Raw genomic sequence first — 21,731 nt, forward strand, 5'->3', positions numbered from 1 at the left:
TGGTATTAAATCTAAAGAAGGAGAACTTAGCAAGACGAAAAAAGTAGAAAAACATTCACTTATGGTATAAGTGAAATGACAGACTGCCAAACTATCGTTGCTTTTATCCGCAGGTCCCCATCAGCCTGCCTGAACTTTTGCGCACTTTATATAGATGATCTTTAAAATGAACTGAGAAGAAGGTCAAAATGCATGAAGACCTTCGTGACTTTATCATTAATCCTAACAAAAGTAATAGGAGAAAGGAGCTGTTCTTAAATCTGATTAGCCCTTTCAATACGCAGTTGTATAGCAAACTGCCAGATATGATGTTAGGTCAGAAACAATACGTTATCAGATATGTACCTACAAACAAGACTGTGTCTATAATACTGAATTAACAATTGATGTCCTTTCTAGTCGTGATCATAAGGAATGGGGACAGTAAAAATTATACAATCACAGAAAAAGTATGTACAAAGAAGACTTGTTAACATAATAAATAATATAAGGATTTTTAATCGTGCTCTAGAAAGAGTACACTTGGACAGTAAACAAACTGATCATATCGACAAGAAGTATGACACGTTTTTCACTCGTTCTAGATATTGATATGATGTGGTATTCCCAATAAAATGTACTAAAACCAATGAGAATTAAAACACATAGATAACGCACGGTATTAAATATTCAGCTATTACACTTAGAAACCTAATCAGACACGCCAAAATGAATACAACAATAAAACTGTTCTATAGAAAATACAGAGGGGGCTATAGGAAAGTTTTAAAGGCAGAAAAAAGACAAATAATGCTTCATATTGCAACAGGGGAAGAAATACATCAAAATCGGAATGGAAGATTATAAACAGTAGCATAAGAAAATGTAAACGTGAAACCTACAGCTTCAATATCAAAAGTTTGAATAAAATGATACATGATGCTCATCACACTGCCACTATGTCCAATTAACTTTATATGAACATAGCACCATATCTCGTTAAGAGTATGTGCAATACAAACAATAAAACCATAAAGCTTTCTACTTGTGCATAGACAATGTTCCCGTATCCAGTGACAGAACATGATTTGAGAAATTCTATAAAAAGTTAAAAATTAAAATTTCTAATGGTGTTGACTGAATTCCAGATAGGTTAAACTGATGTAGTTGTACCTGTACTGTTTCTCAGCTAATTGGTATTTCTAACACTTTTTTCAGGACAGTGGTGTTTCCTTGAAAACTGAAGTTAGCAACAATAACGTCACTCTACAAAAGAGGTAGTACAGCTGACATAATTATAGACAATGTCTCTACTGACAAGTTTTCCTATGGTAATTAATATGGTAATGTACGAAAAGCTAGTTGACTTCCTGAATAAAAATAAAATATCCACTAATGCTCAAAATTGTTTTAGGAATTGAAGTGTCAGCAGAAACAAGAGGTTTCCAGTTCAACAGAATTGTCCTAAACACCATGAATATGAATTTATTAAGCTGTGAGGTATTCTTAGATTTATCCAAAGCATATGATCTAACCAGTCATGTCTTGCTCCTTGTAAAACTTAGTTATATGGGGTCATGGGACTAGCCTTCAAGGTATTCAAGTCTTATCTCTCTGATAGACAGTAGAGAGTGCAAATATGTCATGAAGGTAACTAATACCTTTCCGATTACAAACAAATTGTGTACAGATTGCAAAACTGTTCCGTGTTAGGACCTTTGTTGTTCCCGGTATTCAAAAATGATTTTCCAAAGCAACTGAGGGCTGCAGAAACAGTGATGAGTGCATCAGCATTTTCATAAAAGGATGTAATGAGGATGATCCACAACAGAATATATGCAAGGCAATTAATGAGGCATGAATATGGCATAAGGATAACACTTCTGTCATTAATAAGAAACAAACAGGTATGAATGAAATTCAGCAATTTTAGAATTAAAGCTAGAAGCGGCGTGAAATCTGAGTTATGGAACTATGTTATTGCAAAAGTTCCATACAAAAAATTTCTGGAGATATAGGTTGACGTGCACTTGAGATGGAAGACGTACCAAGAGATTTAAAATTAAAAAACTAAGTAAATGTTGTTATATGCTAAGAATATCTCGATAGTGTTGCGAGACTGAATCATTGTTGTGTGCCTCTTGTGCTTTTATGAATAGCTTGCTTAGATATGGTGGGATCCTCTGGGTAAATACAGGTATTGAAAAACAAACTTTCAAAATTATAGTATGCAGTATCATAATAATGACGGGACTTTCCCATAGACCGTCAAGCAGTAAACTATTTAAAAGATGAAAAATAATAAAATTTCTACCTTATACATTTTATGAATGTATATACTTCTTGAAAACTCGACAGGAATTTAAAAAAAATGAAAATCAGGTTCGTAATTACAAAACAAAGAAAAGAGATTATTTTTCACAGAGACACACACAAAATTGAGCTCTACTAAAAAAAAGTGCACATTGTCTAACCAAAATATTTTTGGTGTATTTTCTGCTACAAAAAGAAAGTTAAGGACTTTCATAAATTCAAAGTAGTGCAAATACAAGTTTTAATAACACAGAGCTTCTATAACACAGAAGAATATTTGAATATTAATAAATAAAATAATTTACATGTACTGATGTAAGATGACTGTATTTACATGCACGTTTATAAACAATTTCTGTTTGCGAAATTTTACTCAACTAGATCTGGATATGAACTGACCACATCCAGAGAATGTAAATTGTTTATTGGTGAACAAAAAGACTGATTGACTTAATACGCTATCCTCACAAATTGTGCTGGTCTCTACTGTACAATATACAATATAACATCTTTGTTTCTACATCATGAAGAGTTAAACAGCATCCGTCATCTATGGGTATCGGCAATGATTAGTCATTTGTCCCGGGATCGAATCAAGCCACTGATTATGTTTTGAACAAAAATCATCATTAATGGTAGCTAAAGTCTTCTTGCATAATTACTCACTCCCGTTCTGCCAACGGCTTTGTCAAAGGGTGCATAGACGTTCAGAGCACTGTCTTGCCCTTGTGAGAGAACGACTCTTAAAGGACGAAGTTTTAGGAATTACCAACGGCATGAGTATGTGGAAGGCAGAGGAAACCACTGCATTAAAGGCACTATAATTACTATCGGCCTGGGTTTGAAAAAGGGACACGATGATCTCTCAATAGGCAAAATATTCCGGACTAGTCCCCTATTCGGATCTCCGTAAGGAGACTGCAAAGGGGAAGGTAACGATGAGAAGAAGACTGAATAAACAAGGAAAGGATAATATTCTAGGTGTCGAACCGTGGAGTTTAAGGAACTTCAACGTGGTAGGGAAGCTCGAAAATCTGAAAATGGGAATGCAAAGGCTCAGTCTAGATGTAGTAGGGATCTGTGAAGTGAAATGGAAATAAGAGAAGGATATCTGATCATAAGAGCGTAGGGTAATATGAAATGCAACAGAAAATCGTATAGTGACAACAGGATTCGTTATGAACAGCAATGTAGGGCAGAGTGTTAGCTACAGTTGTAAGTAGGCTGTTTATGTTTTCTTATTGGCAACGTTATGTAGCGCTCTATATGAAAATCACTGGCTGTGCTGTGTGCAGTCTGTGGCTAGTTTGCATTGTTGTCTGCCATAGTAGTGTTGGGCAGCGGCAGCTGGATGTGAACAGCGCGTAGCGTTGCGCAGTTGGAGGTGAGCCGCCAGCAGTGGTGGATGTAGGGACAGAGATGGCGGAGTTTCGAAATTTGTAATACTGGATATTATGAACTGCTATGTATATTATGATTTTTCAAAACTATTAAGGTAAATACATTGTTTGTTCTCTATCAAAATCTCTCATTTTCTAACTATGACTATCAGTAGTTAGTGCCTTCCATAGTTTGAATCTTTTATTTAGCTGGCAGTAGTGGCGCTCGCTGTATTGCAGTAGTTCGAGTAACGAAGATTTTTGTGAGGTAAACGATTTGTGAAACGCATAGGTTAATGTTAGTCAGGGCCATTCTTTTGTAGGGATTTGTGAAAGTCAGATTGCGTTGCGCTAAAAATATTGTGTGTCAGTTTAAGCACAGTGGTGTATAAATTGTTCTAAGGGGCGTTTCATATGTCGACCCTTAGCCTAGGATACCTCACTGGAATCTTCTGATTTTTTCTTGTAGTTTGTGTATTTAGTGTAGCTTTTGTTTATTGCTAGCGCGTAATTATAGAGAGAATTTCCTTGGTACTTGTGGTTTTTCGTTGTTGCACAGTAAAACAGTTGTGGCATGGATGTAGATTTGCACCAAGTATTTCGCAGCTGCGCTTGCAATTAACTAGATATTATTTTCAGTTCTATGTTAATGTTTTCTCTTATTTTTGCTCTTCAAATGGTGTTTTTTTTTTGTGTTGTCGTGTGAAATATTGTGACAATAATGGCGTGTGAAAATCGTAACACTAGGCTCCAAAGTAAACTGAGAAATGACAGTGAGATGATGATGTTTGGTTTGTGGGGCGCTCAACTGCGTGGTTATCAGCGCCCGTACAATTACCCAATCTTTGCTCAGTCCAATTTCGCCACTTTCCTGGATGATGATGAAATGATGAGGACAACACAAACACCCAGTCATCTCGAGGCAGGTGAAAATCCCTGACCCCGCCGGGAATCGAACCCGGGACCCCGTGCTCGGGAAGCGAGAACGCTACCGCGAGACCACGAGCGGCGGACACGAGAAATGACAGTGAAGACGAAAGCAGTGTGTTAGCGCCACCGAGTAATGAATTAACTAATGTTGAAAGTAGTAATTTGGTAATTGTACATAGGGAAATGGAGCGGGCTGCAAACAATGGTGTAGACAGTGAAAGAATTAGTGAACAGGGAAGCATTATCGATCGATCGGTCGGCAACAGCTCGCCTCAGGAATCCGAAATGACAGAACACAATATTGAAAATACTGTAGACTTAGGTTTTGGGTCCTCACCGTTTTCTCAAATGAGTCAAGACACATTTTCTGCTTGTCAAAATGTGAATGTTGCTGGTGCAAATGCACTGCCGAAAAGCGTAGAGGAACAGATTCCAGACACTAATGCATTGTTATTACAATTAATGCAACAAATGGGACAAAATCTTCAAAAGTTAGACACAATGGAACAAAATCAGAGACAAACACAGCAAAAGTTTCAAAAGTTAGACACAATGGAACAATACCAGAGACAAACACAGCAACAGTTAGACACAGTGGAACAAAATCTTAAAAAGTTAGACACAGTGGAACAAAATCTTAAAAAGTTAGACACAATGGAAAAAAATTTTAAAAAGCTACACACCACATTTGAACAAACACGTGAAGATTTAACTACTGAGTTACATAACATCGAATCGAAATGTCAAATAGTCTGTAATGACGTAAAAACACAAATTTGTGAGCATTTCCAACCTATCTTTTCGCGTCATGAAAATGCATTACAGAATCACGAAGCAGCCATAAAAGAACTGCAAACTATTGTTCATGAAAATCATGAGACCTTGCAAGCTAAAATTGACTCAGTTGCATCTACCGATTCGGTTACGCAACTTGCAAAAACTCAGGAAAATTTAAAGGACACAGTAGATACCCTGAAAATTGGTTCAGAAAGACACATGGAGGAAATAAGTACACTATCGGAGAAAGTAGCCGAACTTTCGGATCAGGTCACTAACTTATCTACAAAGGTAGATGATGATCTGAATGACACAAGACCTGCAGCCTTCACTGACACAGAAGAGTATGAACAAATAAGAATATTCAAACTAAATCAAAATCAAATCAATACACAGTACAAAAGAGAAATCCGGGAAGTACAAGATCAGTTGACGCAGGTAATACAAGAATTACATATTTCAGAGGACACTCGCACTCCAATATGGGAAGAGGAACTTAGAAATACGGAAAAGCCACAAAATAATAACACAGGGCATTTCGGTAATTATGAAAGGAATTAGCAAGGTACACCGAATTTTGAGATGGAACCACCGACACGACGTAACAATGACCGATATGCTACTCGCCGACACGATGATTTTGACTATAAGCTGTTCATTACTACACGTAAATTCAAAACGTTTAAGAATTCTGCCAACGACATTCATCCACAAGCGTGGCTCCATCAATTCTCTCATTGTTTCCCTCACAACTGGTCATTGGAGCACAGGTTAGAATTTGTGTGTGGCTACTTAGAGAATGAACCAGCTGTAAGAATGCGATCGGTCATTCACGATTGCCACAGTGAAGGAGAATTTTACCATGCCTTCCTCTCAGCATATTGGTCTCAAGCCACACAAGACCGAGTAAAACATGGCATCATAATGATGAAACATTTCGAACAATCTGAGTTTTCCAGTCTTGTGAAATATTTTGAAGACATGTTGCACAAGAATCAGTACCTGTCAAACCCAACAGCCCTTCAGAACTCATCCGCATTTGCTTAATCAAACTGCCTGAACATTTACAACATATTATTTTAGCAGGACGTTGCAAAGACGACATTGAAGCTTTTCAGGGACTGTTACAAGAATTAGAAATTGACACTGACAATCGCGTAACGCGAAAACAGGAACACAACAACTACAGGTCACATCCGTCGCAATTCCGCGATGAAAGAAATAATAACTGGACACGACAAGGCTATTCTCACAACACAGATCGTGACCAAAACAGACACCACCCGTATGACAACCGTTGGCAGAGTAGTAATAATTACAGGGAAAGATCACCTCTCCGCGGTAATGACTATCACAGAGACAATCAGAAAAACAGACAATATGGGAACCAAAACAATTATTATCAAGGGAGACAGAATAACTTTAGACGCAACGGTCCAGCGCGCAGTTACGACTCAGGGAGAAATTCTCCACCACGTGACCGACAAGAAAGAAACTATGGAATCTACCGACATGACGACAGACGATATGATCGTAACGACAGACCTGAACTGCATCAGAACTGGCGGGATTCTCGTGACGGTGAATTTGTAGAAGTTAGGTCTCCAAATCACAATAACGACGCGCGCCAACGAAGGAACAGACAATGACTCGCACCGCAGGCTGCCACGTGCGCCGGCTGGCTCAGAGAAAAATAACATAGACGCTAACCTTGAGAAAAATTTTAGCACTCCTCACCAACGTATACCACATGATAATTGCGTTAAAGTTGAAACTCTGCTTACTAGGAAGAGTAAAGGTTTACACCACATTTCACATGTAAAACCGTTTATTGAAAGATAATCTGCTTTTTAACTTTGTCTTTGCCATAAAACTTTTCACTTCACATTACTAGTATGCTTTAGAAACTGTTACCATGCAACAATGTTTAAAGTTAAATATCCAGTCAAGAACCAAGAGAACTTATTCAAAGAGAAATTACGAATGCATTGTTACTGCGATCAGACGACACAGTGTTATTGTGTGTGTACATTCTTGCTTGTTAGTTGCACGATTACGTAACGACTATAAGGCTCACATACTTAGAACATTTACCAGTATTGCTAATGAGATTTTAATGCAACATTTTGGTTTACTTGAAAATACATTCTGAATTAAAGTACTTTCTGGGAGATACCAGACGACACAGTGGTTAGTTAATGTCACAGCTACACGATTTTATCACGACGCTACTAATGAGTCACAATTTACAATGTTGCTTTTGCGGAGTATCTGTTTTATATCTGCACGGTTTTTCTGAATTCTTCTGGAAAGTAAAACATGTTTTAGTAGTAACTTTTGTGGTACAGCTACAATGAGACAGCCTTTTCCGTAGCACAACAATACGTTACAGCACAGTACTTTCTTCATCGTGGCAATAAGCATAATAACTAAGATATCTATACGCAAAGCATTTCACTTTTGTTTATCATGAGGTCAGTATATTGACTTCTGCAGAACTTAGCTTTTGGAGGAAAATAACTACGACACTTCCACAGAGGTTATCTTACAGCAAGACGCACATTTAGCGCTACAGGACACGTATTTGAGTGATTAATTTTGTACTTAAAACAATTATTTTTAAAGATTTTTGAATTACAGAGAAAGTTTTCCGTGATACATTTCATTCCATTGCTGTAATCTGTAACACCTGAGGGTATAATTACATTAATCCTCAGGGGGGTACACGCTTACTTTGTGTACCATGTGTGTGGCAAGCACAAGGAGCCCGAGCTAATATGGTATTTGCTTATACAACTTTACACATCGGTACCATATTTCTCCAACACAGAATTATACAGCTACCTGATTATTTAACAGAGAAAAAACATTTTTTATTTACTACATCTGTGAGAGATGTTTACGCAATTACACAGTTGGATAACTTCACATTTACGAAATTGTATTTTGTCTGTACTTTGTGAACTGTTCATATTTTTTCGGAACCATTGTGATACTATGAGAGCTTTGAATGATATATTTGGTATGGGATCACGATTTTTAAAGTATGTTTGAGGCAGATGTCACTTTTGACATGAGCAGAGAATTTTTTTAGGTTTTGAAATTATTGCAGGAAGCTACGACGTTTTTGAGATTTGACTGAGGTGTTATGATGTTATTCTTACGACTACGATGTGTATTATGCTGTTGAGGTATGTTTATGATCAGTAAGCCGATGTTATATGAGGAATTTGATTACGCTACATATTTATTAAGATGAAATATTGAAGAAGTGTCGACGAATAAGGTAAGGAGTAATGAATAGTGGTTAGGGAGTCTGATTTGTGAAAAAGGATGTTGGAACCGAGAATCGTACTTTAAGAGTTATGAAATGTGTGTAAATGCGTGAATGTATCACAATGCCGGAGAAAATTTTTTGGACTCTGTTATATTTATAGGATTTTGTTTCTACAGATTTGTAACACAAATTCTTGACCTGTGAAATATTTATATGAGACTGCCACTGTAGCAGAAACTGCTGTCATAAATATTTCAGTAAGAAAGGTAAGTGACCACCTGCACGTAATGCGTTTTGGGCGCCCAGCTGAGAGGTAGTCGTCTGACAAAAGAAAGCCATTAGTGTGTGCGCCTTTCAGAGGCAGAGGTGGAGAAAAAAAAAAGAGACCATTAACCTCGCTATTGACATTCCTTTGTAGAAAGCATCGCAAATATTACATGCTCATTACTTGAAAACATATGATTACTCGTACTTTGTGCTAATTACTGAAATGCTTATGAATTGATGGGAAATATTGGTACATCTGCACACCTGATTATGACAAGTGTCTTTCTACGAGAGTTGAGAGCTACTGACTTACGAAATGCCACATAGCTATTGAATGATGTTTTTATGCTTTGGTTTGCATAATTGCTTATTTCATTTAATACCTGTTTTCCAGCTGTGTTGCAGCATTAGTTTTATAAAATAAACTTAGATGTATTTGCTAATGTGAACACTTTCTGTCAACAGATCTATTAAATAACTATTTTATGATCCACATTCTTCAAAAAAAGAGCTTTTGGAATGGAAAGAACAATAAGAAGGGACTGATAACAATAACTGCATGTATAATTTTCTTTTCAACTACTTGGTAATATTTTTCGTAGAACAAGTTGTGTTGCACCACTTTAATTACATAGACATTAAGATGTGAATAGACATTTCCCTTTTCTGCATTGTTGTTTTTACTGTAATATTTTTTCTGCTTGAGCTATGTCATGTTTTGGTATAAGTTATAGCTGCTGCTGTTTGCCAGGCATAGTGTTATTGAATTTGACTTTGTATTACTCTGTTAAGCCAGTTTTACTACGGATTTATTTTTCTTGTTTCCTGCACAGTGCCTTATATTAGTTGTAGTACTGCAATTGCCTTGCCTATTTAAAATTTTTGTCATTGATGTTTGTGTTAATTGTTTTGTGCTGCTGCATTGCCTTGTCCCTTAGTTTAGCATCTGAGCTCAGTAGATTTAAGTTAGCTTAAGAAGGGGTAGACTATATAAGAGAATGAGTTGCGATGAATTTGAAGAAATGAACTGAGAGGTTATACGAGAAAAATACAGAAAGCATGCTTAGAAAGAATTTCTTTGGTGGAAACAAAGGATGAAATAAGAGGAAAGATATATGGAATGAAGTTTTGGGGTGGACTGCAGTACCAAATGTTACACTGAAAACAAACCCTGTCCTTTCCTTTTGTGTTATCCCACTATGTGTTTGTGTACCCTTGTGTATTTGTTTTCTTCCTGTCTCTGTGTAGTTTCATAGAATTTTTTCTTCTTCTAATACTAAGCTACATTCACTATGATGAGGAATACTGTTATCTTCAAATATAATTGGCATTAATAATATGTTATTTTCTTTGTAAAGATGTTTAGACATTATTTATTCTGTTTTGTTTTAATGCTCATGTGTAAAGTTGATGTTTCAATAATTATTCTGATCTTTTATGTATTTACTTATGTCATAATTCCTGTAACACTGATGTATATGTTTATTTCTGATCTTTTGTAAAGCTTGTACTACAAATGTTATCTGTATTGTTATGTTCTTTAATGATGTTTTCTGTATCTTTGTAATTGTATTCTCATGTTATAAAATTGTAATTGTCACCAGTTCATGATATTGTTAACTTGTAAGTTACATTTCACTGCACACGTGTCTGTTGATCATAGTATATGGACAATATGTGAGAAGTTGGGACTGTTAGTGTTTGCACATGTGTTAATAATTCAGCAGGGGACTGGATAACAGCATTGCTGGTTCTAAGGACAATTCCAAAAATTTCTTGAGTGGACAAGTGGTGGTTTATGGACTTGCTATATTGTCTGCAAGACTTCTAAGGACAATTCCAAAAACTTTGTGCGTGCACAAGTGGTGGTTTATGGACTTGCTATCTTCTCTGCAAGACTCTTCGATGGTGATTGTGCACCTGCACAGTTGCAACAGATGGCTCCTGGCCGTCTCTACAAGGACTACAGTGGGCCTACACCCATGATGACTCACCAATACCATTATTTCTACAAGGACTACAGTGGGTCTGCACCTCTGGTTGCCCACCAATACCGTAATCTCTACCAGGACTACAGTGGGTCTACTCTGTGATGACCTACCTACCAATCTTCTTCAAAACGTTGAATGACTCTGCTGTGGGTTTGCTTTGTTGTGGCCCATTACCTGTCAGCATGTCAAGAGTCAGCACTGTCTTTCAGTTGGAAGGACAACACTACTTCTTCAAGACTGCATGGAAATCCACTAATTCCGTGTGCATTCTCTTATACTGCTCAGACTTTGAAAAATAAAAATACACTGAAATTTTACTGTGATGAATAATCTGGACTGTCTTTATGGACTGTGAGAAAATTTTAGCTTTTGACCAGCATTGTATAAATAAGTGTGTGCATTTGATCTTTGTTATTGTAATTATGAAAAATTTTTTCAAATCATTATTGGCCACTGCCCAAAATGATTTGTTAAATTTTTTTTGGGGAGCATGGGGGCTATGTAAGTAGGCTGTTTATGTTTTCTTATTGGCAACGTTACGTAGCGCTCTATATGAAAATCACTGGCTGTGCTGTGTGCAGTCTGTGGCTAGTTTGCATTGTTGTCTGCCATTGTAGTGTTGGGCAGCGGCAGCTGGATGTGAACAGCGCAAAGCGTTGCGCAGTTGGAGGTGAGCCGCCAGCAGTGGTGGATGTGGGGACAGAGATGGCGGAGTTTCGAAATTTGTAATACTGGATATTATGAACTGCTATGTATATTATGATTTTTCAAAACTATTAAGGTAAATACATTGTTTGTTCTCTATCAAAATCTCTCATTTTCTAACTATGACTATCAGTAGTTAGTGCCTTCCATAGTTTGAATCTTTTATTTAGCTGGCAGTAGTGGCGCTCGCTGTATTGCAGTAGTTCGAGTAAAGAAGATTTTTGTGAGGTAAGCGATTTGTGAAACGCATAGGTTAATGTTAGTCAGGGCCATTCTTTTGTAGGGATTTGTGAAAGTCAGATTGCGTTGCGCTAAAAATATTGTGTGTCAGTTTAAGCACAGTGGTGTATAAATTGTTCTAAGGGGACGTTTCACAGTGTAGTTCAAAATGGCTCTGAGCACTATTGGACTTAACTTCCGTGGTCATCAGTCCCCTAGAACTTAGAACTACTTAAACCTAACTAACCTAAGGACATCACACACATCCATGCCCGTGGCAGGATTCGAACCTGCGACCGTAGCAGTCACGCGGTTCCGGACTGAGCGCCTGAACCGCTAGACCACCGCGGCCGGCTCTCAGTGTAGTGATAGGGTTACTCTCATCAGCATCAGCCGCAGACTTGCACCAACAGCAATAGTGCAGGTATACATGTCACCTTCGGAAGTAGGTGACGAAGAGACAGAAAAAGTGTGTGGGGATGCTGAAGGGATAATTCAGTACGTAAAGGAAGATGAAACTATCGAGCTCATAGGGGACGGGAATGCAGCTATTGGGGTAGGAATAGAAGAAAAGACTGCAGGAGAAAATGTGCTTCGAAGTACGATTGAGAGAGGGGGTAAAGATTAATTTCAGCTTGAAACAGCTCTGTTCAAGGACCACAAGACGAGGAGGAAAAGCCCATCACATATGGAAAGATTTCAGTTAGATTATATCATGGTCAGTAAGAGATTCCGAAATCAAATGAAATCAGATATTGGATTATAAGGCGTACCCACGAGCAGATATATGGATCAGGATTTTGTAAGTTGAAGAATAGGTCGGACTTAACAGACTAGACAGTAAGAGTCGTTTCACAAAGAAATGAGACATGGAAGCGCTTAGGAATGAGAGATACGCTGGAAGTTCTCTGAGGCTACAGATAATGCCATAACGAATAGCTCAGTAAGCAGTTTAGTTGAACAGGAAAGGACATCTATAGTAAGAGCAGTCAGGGAAGACGGTAAGAGAAATATAGGTGCAAAGAAAATAACTGCGAAAGAGCCATGGATAACGGAAGATATACTTCAGCTGATCGACATAAGAAGAAAGTACAAAAATGCTCATGAAAGTTCAGGAATAAAAAAGTACATGTTAATTATGAATGAAAGAAATTGGAAGTTCGGACACGGGAGTGTGTGTTGTCTTTAGCGTAAGTTAGTTTAAGGCAGATTAAGTAGTGTGTAATCCTAGGGACTGATGACCTCGGCAGTTTGGCCCCATAGCAACTTACCACCAATTTCCAATTTCCAAACAGGAAGTGCAGGGAAACTGAGGCGAAATGGCTGCATGAAAAATGTTAAAAATTCGGAAAAGAAATGTTTCTCTCGTACAAAAGAGTAAAACAAAAACTTCGGTAAAATTAAAGGCAAAGGCGGTAACATTGAGTGTGCAATGGTAAATCCGCTGTTAACATACAGGAGAAAACGATTAGGTGGAAAGAGTACAATGAGGTCCTCTATGATGGGGAGGACATGTCTGATGACACGATAGAAGAGAAACAGGAGTGGATAGGGAGGAAATAAGCAATCCACTACTTCAATCACGATTTAAAAGGGCTTAGGAAGTCTTAAGATCAAATAAAGCAGAAGGGATCGATATCATTCCATATGGAATTCGTAAATCACTGCGAGAAATGATAACAAAACGACTATTTATGTTGGTGTGCAGAATGTATGAGTCTAGCGATATACCGTCAGACATACGGAAAAATGGCACCCACACAATTCCGAAAACTGCAAGAGCCGACAAAAGCGAGAACCGTCGCACAATCAACTCAAAATATTATGCTGGCAAAGATAATTTACAGATGAATGGAAAAGAAAATTAACGATCTGTTAGTTGACGCTTAGTTAGGGTTTGAGAATGGGAAATGCGCCAGAGAGGCAGTTCTGACGTTGCAGCTGATAATGGAAGCACGACGGAAGAAGAATCAAGACACGTTCATTGAATCTGCCTACCTGGATAAAGCGTTAGACAATCTAAAATGGGCCAAAATGTTAGAAATGCTGAGTGAAATAGGGGTAAGGTGTAGGACAAGACAAATAATATACCACATGTACAAGATTCAAGATGGACAAACAAGAATGGAAAACGAAGTACGAAGTGCTCGGATTAAATTGGGTGTAAGGCAGGGTGTAGTCTTTCTCCTTCTAATATTCAGACTATGAATCGAAGAGGCAACGACGGCGTTAAAAGAAAGGCTGAAGAGTGGGATTAAAATTCAGAGTGAAACAGTATTAGTGATAAGATTTGCTGATGACATTGCTGCGCTTACTGTAAGTGGTGATGACTTATAGGATCTGTTGAATTGAATGAACAGTCTAATGAGTATGGAATATGTCCTGAGAGTAGATCGAAGGAAGTAGAAAGTAAAGAGAAGTAATAGAAACGAGAATAGCGAGAAACTTAACATCATTACTGGTGATCACAAAGCAGATGAAAGCAAAGAATACTACTTTTCGTCAGTATAATAACCTTAATGGACTGAGTAAGGAGGATAACAAAAGTAGACTAGCACAGACAAAAGGAATTTCCTGGTCAAGAGAGTTCAGCTAGTATCACACATGGGCCTTATTATCTGGAAGGAATTTATGAGAATGTACTTTTGGAGCACATCATTCTATCCTAGTGTAACATGCATTGTGGGAAAACCGGAATGGAAGATAATCGAATCATTTGAGATGTGGTGCTACAGAAGAGGGTTGAAAATTGGATTGACTGATAAGGTAAGTTATGAGAAGGTCCTCCGCAGAATCGGAGAGGAAAGGAAAGTGTGGAGAACACTGGGAGTTCTTGATGGGCAGCATTATACTATCAGAAAAGTTATGATTCAAAAAAAAAAGAAAGCTTGACAGCTTCCTTTTATTCTCCTGTTCCGGAAATCTCTTCATGAATTTGCACTGTTGTTTCTTCATTTTCTTTGTTCACTGTTTACCAGCGGTATTATCAGCTCTCTTTCCGAATGTCTATTTCGCGAGTAGGATTCCAAAGGCTTTGCTGGGCGCTCATTTCTCTTCAGTCCTGCTTAATTTCCTCTACACCAGTTGCTTGTACCATCGTTGATTTATTTATATTAAGTAGTTTTGTCCATTCTGTATGTGATCATACTTCTTCAAGCGTCCTCTACGTATTGCTTCACTTAATTTGAAATACAAGAGCTTCCTTTTGCGTTTAAGAAGTACGTTGTCAGTATTTGTTATAGTTTATTAGGATTATTTAATGATCAATATGGGGAGAAAGATCTTACAATTGATTGTAAAGGCATTTGGTGATTAGTAATCGAACATTTCCTTTTTTTTTCTTTCGAATAACCCATTTGGAGGGTACGATGAATCAACTTTGGCTACTCTTCATTGTATTAGATTTCTTCAGTTTCCAAATTTCCTTCATCCTTTTAGAGTGTTGCTCCCTTTCTTCTTGAGTCCACTTTCGTCTAGTTATTTTCTTTCTCTCCCGAAATTCTGCCTTTTGAACTGCCTTTCTGAAATGTGTTCTGTTTTCTATTGTGTCTATTGTAACTCCAGCATTTTCAAGTCCTTTTCAGTCTCTATGAACCATGCTGGCTTGGATTTGTAGCTATTGAGTAATGTGAATATCCGCTTGGTTAGTCTGTTGTTATCCATTCTGAATATATGTCCAAAAACTGTAGTCTCCTCCTCCTCATTACATCAGTTAGTTTCTCCGTTTTCAGATATAGCTCTCTGTTTGGTCTTAACCTGTATTCAGCATTATCGTTTCTTTCAGCTCCCAGTATTTTCCTTAAAATTCTTCTTTCGACCTTCTCTAGTTTCTCAAGATCTCCATTTCTTGTTAGTTTAAGTGTTTCTGCCGCATAGAGAGCTTCAGGTCTGGCCACTGTTTGGTAGTGTCTTAATTTCGTGTTCCAGGACAAGGATTTTTTATTATAAACGTTTTTGGTCATATGAAACACTATTTCCCTTTTGTGCACTCTACTTTTTATAGCTATCTTTTCTTTGGCATTGTATGTAATCCACTCTCCTAGGTATTTAAAGGAATCTGTTTTGTGTATTGTGTTGTTGTCAACTGCAATATTTTGAGGAGCATCACAGATGTTTGTCATTAACTTAGTTATTTCATAGGATATTTGTAGTCCTACTTTGGCTGCTGGTTTTTGTAGTTCTCTTATTTGTTCTTGGGCATTGTCTAGTGAATCTGTAATCAGTGCCATGTCGTCTGCGAAGGCTAAACAGTCGACAGTGATCTTGTTTGGATTTCTCCCTAGTTGAATCCCTTTAGTATTGATGGCCTTCCTCCATTCTCGAACTACCTTCTCCAAGACACAATTGAAAAGCAGAGGTGACAGACCATCTCCCTGTCGAACACCTCACTTTATTTCAAACGATTTTGAGAGCTCGAACATTCCCTTTGATTACTATATACTTAAGTACTTATAACTAGCGCACATATGAAGTCTGGCGTCTTTTAAAGAAGTAATTATGTATCATTTATTACACTAGGATGAATAGCATTCTTCTAACGATGCAGGGAAGCCATTACGCCTCAGGGCCACAAAAAATTTTCCCTAGTCGTTGCCTTTCTGCAACGCCTATCCAACGAGAGAAAATGCGCAGTAGGCTGACACAGTGGGCAGTGATGGTGCTGGACTGTCTGGCAGATTCCTTTTCTGGAAAGCCTGTCATTTGGAACGAAGTGTATGGGAGACTGGCTGAAGTATAGGAGAGTGGTTGCGTGAGCTCATGTTTGGTTTTAATTTTTTGTGCTAGAATTGGTGCAGTTTATGGAGGAAGGAAATAATTTTATGGAGTAGGGCAATAACTAGTACTTCTCAAGAAATAGGTCGCCGTTTCACGGTATTTCTAGGAAAATTAATGGGCCTCAGTTAATAAAGTAAACATCAGTTTGCTGTCGGAATTAATTGATTTTTGTACTTAACCCACAGTCCGATATAGCTACTTCATCATCTTCAGAAGGACAAGGAGTTACCTAAAAACTTCTTTTACAACAACAAACGATACGTATCTCCCAAATGTGAATACAAAGTGATCATAATTTCTGATTAAAAAGTAAAACTGTTTCTTACTCTGATTACATTGCAAAAAGTTACATTTATGACGTGCTGAGGCACTCAAGTAACATACAAATATTGTACCTAAAATATCCAACAAATTCTAAGATTAAAGCAGCATGGCTACCGAATAGACTAACGTCTAACTAAGCACCCAGCAGGTAGCTGCAGCGCTTACGTAGACTAGCATACAGTGCGCAAATATTCCGGGCTCGTGTCGTAATAAACACTCATTTATACATTATTGAAATTTCCTGCAGTGACATACCGTCGTAACATATAAAACATAGTATGCAAAGATCCTTCCAATATGAAATAGAATGACAGCAATGGAGTAAAATCAGATAAAGTTAAAAGGAAAATAATTGTTACTGCATAATCTCTAACAGGACCAACTATACATTTTTCCACAGTGCAAAAGCAATTAAAAACTGTATTAACATGAAGACATAAGTAGTACGTTTCGAAAGTGAAACATCTAGAAAAAATTTTTAACCTTTGAAATGGACATTATAGGCAGTAAACAACCGCGGTGTCTTCTGATGAAGTGGCTTTTCAGACAAACACCGCAATGTCGTGAAACTAAGGGATAGTATTAAGAAATGTACGTTTGCAGAACACTTGTAGACGTCAGTTCATAATCCGTGAAGGGTAGAACGTTTTGAGATTTTGCACAAAGAAAAGACAGGGAGGAGGTTTGATATATTGTAGAAACTTGAGATTTTTATGCAGTCGATAAGGAAAGATGGTCACCATTTAAGCTAACAGCAGCAGTCCATAAATGAAGGCTTCGTTAGCATCTTGAAACCTTTGATGGCGACCGAGTAAAATATTACCACGGTACACTCTTTACCAGTGTAAATTTCGCTTCGGTAGAATTGTTTTTTTCATGTTTGTCTTTTCTTTTCTTTTCTGTCGTCAGTCTTTTGACTGGTTTGATGCAGCCTGCCACAACTTCCTGTTCTTATCTCTGTGTCCCTACAGTCTTTAGCCTTTACATCTCCCTCTAGTACAATGGAAGTTATTGCCTGATGCCTTAATAGAAGTCCTAACATCCTGTCCTTCTTCTTGTCAGTGTTTTCGATACACTCCTTGTCTCTTCGACTTTTCACAGAACCTCCTTATACCATACCTAATCAGTCCACGTAATTTTCAACATTCGTCTGTAGCACCACATCTCAAATGCTTCGATTCTGTTCTATTCCGGTTTTCCCACAGTCCATGTTTCACTACCATACAACATCGTGTTCGAAACGTATATTCTAGAAATATCTTCCTCAAATTAAGGACTGTATTTAATACTAGTAGACTTGTCTTGGCCTGGAATGCCCTTTGCCAGAGTTAGTCTGTTTTTTATGCCATCCTTGTTCCGTCCGTCATTGGTTATTTGCTGCCTATGTAGTACAATCGCTTACCTTCATATTGATGTTAAATTTATCGCTGTTCTTATTTCTACTGCTTCTCATTACTTTCGTTTTCCATCGAACTTCAGTAAATATTCTGTACTCGTTGTATTATTCATTTCATTCACCAGATAAAGTAATACTTATTCACTTTCACTAAGGGCAGCAATTTCAGCAACGAATCATATCGCAGATATCCTTTCACCTTTAATTTCAGTTCCACTCCCGAACCTTTCTTTTATGTCCATCATTTCTTCTTCGACGAATAGGCTGAACAGTATGAGCGAAGGACTACACCCTACCTTGCACCCTTCTTAATCCGACCACTTCGGGTTTGTCTTCCAGTATTATTATTCACTCTTGCTCTATTACGTGTTGTATATCACGCCTATCTCCCTATAGTTTACCCATATTTTCCACATAATTTCGAACATCTGGCACAATATGACATTGCCTAGCGTCCAAATTTTATGAATGTGTCTCTATTTTTTCTTTACTCTTGCTTCCATTATCATACGCAACGTCGTCATTGCCTTTCAAGCGCCTCTACCTTCCTAAAGCCAAACTGATCGTTATCTATCACATACAAAACTTTGTTTTTCATTCTTCTAGGTACTATTCTTATAACAAACTTTGATGCCTGAGCTTTTAAGTTTATTGTGCAATACTTCTCGCTCTCGACAGCTCTTGTATTCTTGAAATTGTGTGGGTGATATTTTTCGAAAGACGTGAACTACGTGATCGAAAGAATCCAGACACGCACAAAACATACGTTTTTCATATTAAGTGTATTGTGATGCCACCTACTGCCACGTACTTCATATCAGCGACCTCAGTAGTCGTTAGACATCGTGAGAGAGCAGAATTGGGCGCTCTGCGGAACTCACTGTCTTCGAACGTGGTCAAGTGATTGGGTGTCACTTGTGTCATACGTCCGTTCCCGAGATTTCCTCCCTCCTAAACATCCTTAGATCCATTGATTCCGATGTGACATTGAAGTGGAAACATGAAGGGACACGTGCAGCACAAAAGCGCACAGGCCGACCTCGTCTGTTGGCTGACAGAGAACGCCGACAGTTGCAGACAGTCGTAATGTGTAATAGGCAGACATCTATCCAGACCATATCACAGGAACTCCAAAGTGCATCAGGATCCCCTGGAAGTACTATGATAGTTGGGCGGGAGGTGAGAATACTTGGATTTCATGGTCGAGCGGCTGCTCGTAAGCCACACATCACGCCGGTAAATGCCAAATGACGCCTCACTTGGTGTAAGGAGCGTAGGCATTGGACTATTCAACAGAGGAAAAAGGTCTTGTGGAGTGACGAATCACGGTAAACAACGTGGCGATCCGATGGCGAATTCCCGGTCAACATCGTCTGTCAGCGTGTGTAGTGCCAACAGTAAATTTCGAAGGCGGTGTTATTAGGTGTGGTCGTGATTTTCACGGAGGTGGCTTGCACCCCCTGTTGTTTTGCAATGCAATATCACAGCACAGGCCTACATTGATGTTTTAAGCACCTTCGTGCTTCCCAATGTTGAACAGCGATCGGGTATGGCGATATCATCTTTCAACACGATCGAGCACTTGTTCATAATGCACGGCCTTTGGCGGAATCCTTAATCCTACGGAACACCTTTGGGATGTTTTGGAGACCCAAATTCATGCAACACCTCATTGACCGACATTAGTACCTCTCCTCAGTGCAGCACTCCGTAAAGAATGATCTGCCTTTCTCCAAAAAAAAGCTTCCAGCACCTGACTGAAGGTATGCCTGCGAGAGTGGAAGCTGTCGTCACGGCTAAGGGTGGAGCAACACCATATTGAATTCCAGCATTATCGATGGAGGGGGCCACGAACTTGTAAGTCATTTTCAGCTAGGTGTCCGATTACTTTTAATCACATAGTTCACTTATACATTCTATATACCAATGTGAATAGTCACTTTGTTGCTAATCCCCCCAATGATTTTAGGAATTTTGATAGAGTGTTATCTGTGATTTCTGGCTTATTTGATCTTAAGTCTTCCTAAACTCTATTAAGTTCTGATGCTGAGACTGGATCCCATTACTCTTCTATATCGACCTCTGCGTTTTCTTCCATCACGTGAGACAAATCTTCCGCCTCACAGAGGCCTCAAAGTACTCTGTCCAGTTATCCGCTCTCTACACCGCTTTTAAGAGTAGAATTGCTCTTTACATTCTTGATGTTACTACCCATTCTTTTCATTTCAATGAAGGCTGTTTGGATTTTCCTATATGCTGAGACAGTCTTTCCGACAATCATTTCTTTTTTTATTTTTTCCACATCTGTCATGCAATCCTTTCGTGTTAACTTCCCCGGAACTTCTTATTTATTTCATTCTTAATTGACTTGTGTTTCTGTATTCCTAAATTTTCTTTAATTTTTTTGTACTTGCCTCATTCATCGGTCAACTGAAGTATTTCTAAATAATTTTTGATAACATTTCTCCTGAGGAACAGCGGTTTTTCTTAGTAAGATAAAATGAACATAAACAGTCTCGACCTTTATTTTTGTGTTTACCGATTTCAGTCAGATTCTGACCATCTTCAGACCTCAAACTGAAATATGAATATAGAACAGATTTAGAGGGACTTGTGCAAGTAGTTTGGACATATAAAATACATCTTATATAACAAATAGTAAAACAAGATACTATTCCGATGTGTTTAGGTGGTGACACTGAACGGAGCTAGCGCCACAAACTCCACGAACGTCAGCCGCTATAGAGAGCAACGCAGCTGTTGCTTAAATAAGCGGTACTCCTCCCACTGCTTAACGAATTACATAAATGATAGCCATTTAGATATACAAGACCTCAATCAGTTGTCACAATAAAATATATGCTGAATGGCATGCGAAAGAAATAGGTGGCTGGTATAAAGTAACTGCTATAAACAGCATTAAAACATGTATAAAAAGATATAACCAATCAGAATTGTTTGCGAAAACATGGATAGCCATCTCTGGGGATTTATCGCAAACTCGTAGATTGTATGGCAGCAAAGGTTACATAGTTTTCATGGTACATGACGAGTGTTCGTATTTACCCGACGATTACGTTTATTAGTTGACGTGGGTGTTTATTCAGATTGCACATCTGTTCACCTAATGCCTTAATGATACCCGACACAGTGTCAGCTATACTCCTCGACGTTCACATTCTCAGTCAACTATCTACTCATAAAGGTACCTATTGACTAATTACACACATGTTTTCTTGTGGTTTTTCTGGAAATTGGAAATTTGTGGTAAGGTCTTATGGGACCAAACTGCCAAGGTCATCGGTCCCTAAGCTTTCACACTACGTAAACCAACTTAAATGAAGGAAAACACACTCACCCATGCCCGAGTGTGGACTCGAATCTCCGACGGGCGCAGC

The sequence above is a fragment of the Schistocerca cancellata genome, chromosome 3 (genome assembly GCF_023864275.1).
Source record: "Schistocerca cancellata isolate TAMUIC-IGC-003103 chromosome 3, iqSchCanc2.1, whole genome shotgun sequence".
Lineage (NCBI taxonomy): Eukaryota > Metazoa > Arthropoda > Insecta > Orthoptera > Acrididae > Schistocerca > Schistocerca cancellata.